This window comes from Taurulus bubalis, assembly GCF_910589615.1.
Source record: "Taurulus bubalis genome assembly, chromosome: 10".
Taxonomy (NCBI): Eukaryota; Metazoa; Chordata; class Actinopteri; order Perciformes; family Cottidae; genus Taurulus; species Taurulus bubalis.
In genome coordinates, this window is record NC_136598.1 from 4112292 (window position 1) to 4122039 (window position 9748).

Below are 9748 nucleotides of genomic sequence, written 5' to 3' on the forward strand. Positions count from 1 at the left end.
AGTACTGCTCACAGACTAAGCCGGCCAATAGACAGTTATCGCAGCAATTCATATCCCTTACGACCTTGGATTCGGTGTGAGAATTGAGATAGAACCCAAACAGTCATGTCTGGTTTTCTGTGAAAATCTTTACTTTCTCCTCTATTTCAATAAACAGAGATCCAAGTGTAAACTCATCACCTGACATGGCTAAGTGCAGGCTCTTTGTTAAGTGAATGCCTATTCGTAAATCTGAGTGGCCTCCTCTTGAAATTACTAAATGGACAGGCTGCATAAATCACTCTTTATGTACAGCACTTTGTCAGGCTGTCTAAAATGATTTGTAGCAAATGTAGACATAGAGTAACCCCGACAAAAGCTCAGTGTTAAGTCCAATAACCCGGTTTAAGTGTGTTGTGGATGGATGTTTAGGCATTGCCTCTCCCTCTGCTACCAACGCTGACCAGGGGTGGACATAGGCCAACCTGCGGCAAGAAAAGGCCTCCTCAACATCTGTGTTTATCCTCTCGCTAAAACCAGCAGGCTATATTTACCCCCGTCAAACATACCCAGAGCAGAGAGGAGTAGAAGGATGTAGCCGGCGACACCTTCTCGTTCTCATGTCTACCCTCTGTCGAAGGTAGAAACTGCACACTGTCAGCACCATTAGGCAAATGTAACGACATTTTAAAGACATTTACTGTATGATTCATCTGCTTCCCCGAGAAGAAGACACAGATTGGTAAACAACACCTTGAGGCAATCTGACCTCTGCAGGAGTGAGAAGAAGAAGGAGAAAAAGAGGAGGGAGGCTTTATAGATCAACTGCCTACCAAGAAAATGTTTTATAGCTGCACAGAAGACCATAAAGCACAGAATCATTTCAGGAAACATTGGTGCGCACCTCTTTCTGTAAATCTCCGATGTCTTGACACAGTCATGCATGCTGACTTATGGATAAGACACTCAAGGGAGGCACATACATCAAAGGGTGTGGACAGAGGGGCTTGGCATTACTCTTGGTGGTCTGATGCTATTTCATCTTAAACTGTCACACCTGCGCTCTGACCAATGCATGCATGATGCAGGTCTACTGGACGCACACTAAACCTGTGTTTGACCCATTTACATTAGACTGCTGTTGGGATGCGGGAGTTTATTGGAATTAAACTCGGTCTCAGTTACTGCTGGTATTATTTCATATATGATGTTCAAACATGATAGAATCTTCTTTTTGAGAATGCATTTTAGCATTTGGGGCTTTAATCCTTCATTTGATAAGAATCTACCCATTTCATTTAAGCATTGAGGGACACAAATATGATTGTTACTATATGGATTGTTTGAATTTTCTAGCTTCATATACAGTATGATAATGTTGATGACCGTAGGGTAAATCAATGTTGGTATTGATGCCCTCCTGTTGCACACATGGGAAATGTAATGTGTGACTAGTTACAGAGTTGCAGTCACTATTTATGGTTGTTCTAGAACGGATGAAGGATATGTGGACTGAAATGTCCAACAGAAAGCAAGACAGTTTGGAAAACAGTGCTTTCAATTGTGTTCAAGTTGTTCTGCCCTCTGATGCACCTGTTGCACATTCAGGTTTGCAGAGATATTTTTCAGTTATTTGAGGCCATTCCTGTTCAGACAGACTCTAGTCTCTCACTGTAGTGCCATGTTGGAAACAGTTAACCCCCATAATTACATAGATCTACACTACATGGCATAATTATCATATCAAATTTCATTTTCAGTGTCTCTTCATATCCTAACTGGCTCTCGCCCCCACACAGCACACTCACTTCTGTTTCGCTGCCCGTTGTCTCTCAGTCTCTTTCTTGTAGATACAATTTTGTTTGCATATCATGTGAATATGATATAGTGTCATGCAACTTTAATTTTAGTCCAATACCTTTTGACTATTTTAATTGATGTGTTTGTTTAGATCTAATGTGTTTATTAACTTGGGTAAAGCACTTTGAATTGCCGCAGAGTTTGAAATAAACCTGCTATACAAATACATTATTTTGTTTTTAGTCTTAGATCAATCTGAATTAAATTGGATTACTAAATCAAAAGTGACAACATTGACTTTGGAGATCGTGTCACAGGTTTAAGTGAGGGCTTGGTCACCTTCAGGATAGTTTTGATCTGATTGTTATATATATTATCAATTAAATGAAAAATATCAGAAAACAGAAACATTCAAATAAATTGTCAACTGAAATAGAAACACCTGTTCACCACAGTCAATTACTATCCCAACTGCATTCAACCCTGGTTGGGAAGAGGCTGTGATGCCAGGTGTGATGACGCGTGCTGGTGAGCCACTCAGATTAACCGCTGACACGAGTTGAACTACGAATGCAACAATGTTGCTCTAAAAAAAGTATACACCATCAGAGCGGGAGAACAGTTTGAAATGTACTTCAATGGCTGAAATCTATAAGTTCAAGTGTAAGACAATGCTACAGGTTCAGCCTTCTGAAAACACACACTTATGCACGCACACACACACACACACACACACACACACACACACACACACACACACACACACACACACACACACACACACACACACACACACACACACACACACACACACACACACACACACACACACACACACACACACACACACACACACACACACACACACACACACACACACACACACACACACACACACCTGTTCCCTCTGAAACAGACCAGATGGGATATTTAGCCTTAGCAATTGTCCTCCCTCTGTGACCTAACAGGATGCACCCAATGACTGTGATGGATGTTGAGTGTTTGAGTGTGTGTGTGTGAAATTGTTAATTTCTTCTAGACCTTATTTTACTACGTCTCTGAGGATTAAATAAAAACCTGGCAAGAGGCTTTTCGTATTAAAAATACAAATAGCAGGAGGGCTGCCAATGTGTCGCGGTTAGGAAAGGAGAACTTTAACCAGAGCTGGTGCCACAAAAAAAGAATTTGCTGCCTTAACACACATCACAGAAAAGACCCCTTTGGAAATGTATTGTTCACCCAACAGAAGACACGTGTGAGAGTTCTTTAAAGTATTTCTCCAAAATAAAAGAACAGGGAAAAATCAACAACTGATGAGTCACATCTACCAAGATACGGCATGGTGATTCAACCGAATGTTTACAGGCAAAATAACCCAGGTGGCCCACATTTGAAGACGGGATCCTTTGTTCCCGCAGCTGTTTGCAATGAAACACTGAAATAAGTAGCACAAAAGATGAGATGTTCCTTAAGATCACAGACGGTGAGCTATTGTTATCTGGTACCCAGGGGAGCCAACTACAAGCCGACCGCTGGAGGTGCTTTACAACTATGTGACGTGGGCAAAAAGTTATGGAGTGAGCGTAGATTAGCACGGATAACGTGACATCGTAAATACCAAAACAAACATGCTTATACAGATATTATGGACAGGAGTTTCCAAAGCTGTGTAGTATTGGTAGCAGAACGTACTCTGGACAAAATCTAAAAGCTATGAACCGAATAATATAAACATTTGATTGGAAAGGGGATGTTTTACTTGATTGTCTCAGTTTCAGAATTACACATTTTCCTGACCAAAACTGCCTAAAGAATTGTGTACAGTAAATCTTAACCTTAGATTTTGTCATTTAGTCTTCCGACCATTCAAAGCTCTTTTACACTATATGTCATTTACTCATTCACACCAATTCATACACTGATGGCAGACTACCATGCAAGGTGCCACTCTCCATAGGGACATACTAAGCTCACGTGCACTAACATGCACTAAAGGCACGCATCGACCAGGAGAAGCTCTGACTGCATTGTCTGCCGCGGTAGACATTGCTCCACTATATCTTTACACAACAAACCGTTGTTTGTTGCTATACTAATGTTTAGACGTTAGATACAGCTCCTTTAATGACAATGATAATTGTTACGTTGTCGTTTTAAGGGATCAGTCATTCAACTGTAAAAATGGGGATTTAACTATAACATTTAGATAATTATTGCATTTGAAGATTCTAAGTCCAATGTATCTACACCACAGTCTGGACTTCCTGATACTTTCTGCAGGTTGCTTTATCTCTTGGAAGTCACAAGCTTCTGTTTTCTATACATCCATCAAAAAACTGCTTGCAGGGACATGCTGCCGGCGCACTCACTGATGTAATAAATCATACTGAACTATGTGTGTACTGCAATTTCTTCTTCAACTATCAATTTATGGAATATTTTCCTTTGTCAGACAGTGGGAAGGTTACGAAAGAATGAAGGAGCATATAAAGTAAGTGAAGGTTACGAGCAGTAGACAGTTTCAAACTCTACGATCTCATAACAGCAGTGGCTCGGATCCAAGTGTCGTCACGTCATAACATTCTTTGAATTTTCAAAGCATAAGAACATACAACACTGGAGTTGTACAAACTAATAACTTCACAGGCCATGAAAGCAAGTGAGTCTACTTAGTTTTGCCTTTGATATGGAACATTTTCAAGCAACCATTTAAAAAAGGGTGGAAATGTCTTCTTGCAAACTATGCACAGGGAACATTTAACAGACTAATGCAGTCTGGTGCATTGCCTTTAATCAAAGGAAATTGGATTTATAATATGGAGAATCGTGTCATTAATATTCAACATAAACGTCACAGTTCAGAACTATATTCAAATCTGATTTCCTCTTGGACGGAAATCGACATGAAGGATTTCCTGACTGTGCAGCAAACAGCTCAGCTGTTACAGGAGGCTAAAGCAGTGGGATAAACAGGGGAAGGCATTACGCATCAATCGCACATTTTTCCCGGTAATAATTATTCCATTAGTTCCAGAAGGGAGGCAACCAGAGTAAATGTGGCCCAGAATATGTGCAGTGCTGCCTCGCTCTGCTGCTCTTCCATGACCGATCCATCATGCTGATACTCGACGTGTCATTTCCTGAAGGCTGGGGAATACAGCAGCAACACGGGGGACCTCTATGAAAGGGAGACGACACGCCGAGGCATCATCACCTCTCCATTCTGCGTACACACTCGACTGCGCGCACGCACGCACGCACACACACACACACACACACACACACACACACACACACACACACACACTTTGACATCTGAACAAAGTCTGCATGTTCAAACACGATCAGTTCTCCTTTATGACCACATTTAAAACATTAAACCAGTGGCATTTATAACTACTGCAACACTCCTGCAACATGTGTTTTACAAGTGCAACCCATGGATTGTAAATAAGAAGGTGTAACCGCACAGCCAAATGTACCCTTGCAGCTCATTTTGAAACAAATCTCTAGCCAAGACAACTTCCGATTGCAGCACAACTAATCGAAATTCAAAGCTCGTCCAGACTAACTAGCTGGCTAGCTCTGTTGCTCCCAAACAAAGCTCCCATTGTCTGGAACTTGTAGTCTTACCGTTTTCTCTTGGCCCTCACAACTGCGATTAACTCAGGTACAGAAAAACTACAAATCCGAATTCTGCACGTTTCTCCGAGCATGCGCAATGGAACCTAAACGACCAGGAAGGTTGTAGAATATTTAGTAGTTAATGAATTGTTGCGGGTACATATGTACTGTGTTGCCTGGCCGGGGGTGCAAGTGAAGCGTGGAGTCGGTGTGCGCGGGTCCAGGTGGGTCTCGGACACCCGGCTGAGCCGTAGTAAAGGAGCACGTCCTCTGCAGTGGCTGAAGTTGCTCGGCGGCTCTGCTCGCTAACGTTTAGGTTAGTTCACTCGTCACTTTTCAGCGCTTTGAATACATCGCGCTGTTCGGCTGAAACTGTTTCGAGAAAACCAAAAAGAGTACACACCTTTTCCGGACGCTGTCCCGGTGCTTCGGCTCGGCTCCTATTCCGTTAAAATAAAGCTCCAGGCATTGTGGAAACACTCTCCGTGGCCGACGGTCGACTGCCTGTTCACCGAGCGAGACGTTGCATGAATGATCAACCGAAACCACCCGCACACTCACTGCGCCTGCGCAGCTGCTGTTGTCGCAACCTACTGATAGTAACACAGAGTGCGTTACTACCACTGTGGACCTGTGGACTGTATACCACGACATCTGTGTGGACCATAGACTGTGCAATGAAAATATGGCAAATGAACTGTGAATATTAGCAGGAAACTACATCTGAGTGTAAACACATGCAAATAGCACGAGAGAAGCATTCTGTATATTTAACATGCTGCATGGTCACAGTTTGATTATGCATCGCATACAAATTAGTCAACAGCACAACCTTGCGGTTGCATCACACAATCGGTCCTCTGATATCAGAATCATCTTGATAGATAGATAGATAGATAGATAGATAGATAGATAGATAGATAGATACATACATACATACATACATACATACATACATACATACATACACACATACTGTATTCACCCCCAGGGAAATGTGTTTGTAGCAGCAGCAACCAAAGTTACAGAACCTAAAAATATGAAGTATGAAAATATTCAATATATTTAATACAATAAAATAGCAGAGCAGAACATATTACATTTAAGATTTAATAATAAAGAAAGATTTAATAATAAAGAAAATGCAAAGTATATTCAGAGTATATAAAGTGTATATAAAGTATATACAGCGAAATAGAAGTATATACAATGACTAACTAAACGACAAAAGCGGTGCTAGGGATATTGATGATTCAATTGAGGGAGGATCTGGCCAGAGGTGATTTATTATAAAGTCCTATTGCGGTTGGCAGGAATGTTCTCCTGTAACGGTCCTTGTGACAGCGTAGCTGAATAAGTCGGTTGGAGAAAGTACTCCGCTGTCCCTGCAGGTGGTGGAGAGGGTGGTCCGGGTTATCTAATATGGACAATCATTTCTTCAGTGTCCCCCTCTCCACCACCTGTTCCGGATAGTCCTGTTTGCTGCCAATGATGGAGCCGGCCTTCTTCACCAGTTTACTGAGTCTGTTGTACAGAGCACTGACCACGTTTGAGCATTACACAGAAATAGACACATAAGCATTACATAACATAATATACATAAACTAGGTGAAACATTATTAATATATACAGCATACATACAAAGATACAATGAAAAACAACATAACATGTCTTGATGAGTCAAACTAGACATTTTATGTCTAACTAACATTGTATAAATGTTAGTTTAGCTTACAGAGACAGCAAACTGCAGTTAAATCAGATCTGTGGTCTTGTAGGCAACAATGCAGTCTGACTGAAAGTCGTCTGATTAGCTATAACACCAGACCAAAGACTACAACCTACCTATCCAGACGTCTGCAGCTCCGGCAGTCGTCTCTGCACCAGAGGATGGTGTTGATAATGTGATAGCAGTAATTACAGGGATTTCTCAACAAAAAAAAGGTGGAACAATGGCAAAACATTGTTGGAACCTTATTTCCGTCTTGGATGAAGAGAAGAGAACTATGTTTGAGTCAAATGATACGCTAAATGCTTTTTGTTTCATCATCAGACACCAGGGGTCAGTATAGCTTAAAATATGATGGGTGGGGAAACTACTTCTACTTCTGGAATGTATTATCAAAGCAAACTATGACATTATTTGTATCCTCTCCTTGCATAAATTAAGAACCCCTAGGGAGTTTTTTTTCTCCGTAAAGGTGCATGTGAAACAAACTCAGCTCCAGCATATATCAAGAGTCCAAGATCCACTGTTCTTCAGTTATTTGCCTCAAACTGTCAAGTGACCTTGAGCAACATACCCAATCCCTGTAAGCGGTGGCTGTTGCTCTTTAGCTGACCTTTGACCATGTACATTTCCCAGTGAGAATGAATCACTCTATCATTGTATTATTACATTATAACTATAGCTTGTAGGTATTGATAAATACATGCTCATGCTCATAGGACAATGCACTGTAGTGCAGAATAAATCAACTATATCTTTGACGACATTCCCTTATGATTGTAACATCGCTAACCATTTAGCCAAATGCGCTACTAGAAGGATGTAGGTCAGCGGGAGATCCCTCAGTAACTACATTACCCACAGTGCAACTGCACTCGCCCACCACCAGCACAGTCTAGTCTCGCTCCAACCGTCAGGCCGTCCGCCTCTCCGCCCTGCACGGTGAGCTGCACCCTAATCTACGCACACGTGATGGGAGTAAATACGCACACAAGCTGCGCGCTTCCACCATCGCTATGTTTTGTAGATCGGTGACAGAGGGAGTACTTGTTCTCGCGCGTGTGGACTGCGCCCCGGTGTGTTCGGATGCAAGGCCAGCCCACAGACTGACAGCTCGGCGCTCGCAGTGTCACGTCTCTTTGGAGGAATTGTCTGTTTGAATACGACGGACCTCCGGACAGCTGGATGAGCAGCACCACCCACAGGGAGTCCCGGGGGCGATTCAGTTTCTCGCCAAATTGGATGGTCCCTCTTTACTCGGATGTAACCACACGCCCATGCGACGATATCGGTGGATCTTGCTGCCAGTGTCCAGGTTAGGTGACAGTAAACGCTAATTGTTTACGTATTAAAGTACGGCTGTTTGGAGCGGAAGACGTCCACTGGGACGGGATGAAGCACTTGCGCGCATAATAAATAATATAATAATAATAATACTTTTAGTATTATTGATATTATTATGCTATATTATTAAGAAGATGGGGGGTCGGTCTATCTATAAGGGAATAATGGAGAAGTCATCGCCTTATATCACCTCGTCCACTCGGATCAGAGATTGCCTACTGTAGGCTAATGCCACCATGCAAACCTTCGTTGACAACATTGTCCACCTTGCTGCCGCCGTGTGATGTTTAACTGTCTTTGCAAAAGAAGTCGTGGACATTTAAAACCTTCGCTGCAAGACTATTGATTGACGATCTGAAACTGCCATGCGCGCTCTTGGGGCAACAGGATCTAAATGCTGGCATCCTTTTGCTGTCTCCAGCGAAGAAGAGTGTCTTTCCTCTCCTTGGACTCGTCACCATCTCAAATGTAGCCCATCAGAGGCGACTGAACCAGGCCGCTGCACAGAGACGGAGGCCGGTTTGTTGTGCTCAGACTTGGCTGGATGCTGAACGTGGTGCCTCTTTACAGCTCCGTATTGAATACATGCCGTCGGCTTGTTTCTGTAATTCCCCAGCTGTGGACGGGCTCTTTTTGAGAAAGTCTATTCATGGACGTTGAACCGGCTCATGCATGTAGGATTCAGCCTGGACCGGCTTGTTGGGATGTGAGACGATATTTCAAAACGCAATTTAGCAGAGAAAACAGCACGTGTTGATGGAGATGGCTGGCGGGGGAGGTGCATCTACACTGGGCTGCATGAGAAATAACGAGGACGCTGCTCAGACGATTTCTCTCAGCTCAAACACAGACTGCTGTCTTTATTGGCAGCCTAAATAGTCCATATGCCATACTAGGATTATTCAGTTGTGTTTTTCTGTGTCTCTGTGGCCCTCAGAGTCCAGACACCAGTTCTCAATGGGCTGATATTAACTTATACTATCAGTCCATCCACTTATGTGTTTATCAGGGCAACAGATTCAAAGGTACAAATCATGAATCCAGATTCGTTTTTTGTTTAGTGTGGATGAACTCTGCTTAATTGTGACACTAAAGTAGGACATTGTTAATAAGTATGTATCAGTTTTATTAATTTATAAAGGCAGCAATTGAGAGACCATAATTCACTGATCAGAGTGAATGCATCCTTCCCAAAGGATTTCATCAGACCTGCTGTTTCTTAGATAAAAAAAATCCTCATGTCTCCTGTGAGAACCTGTGGCAGCTTTCCAA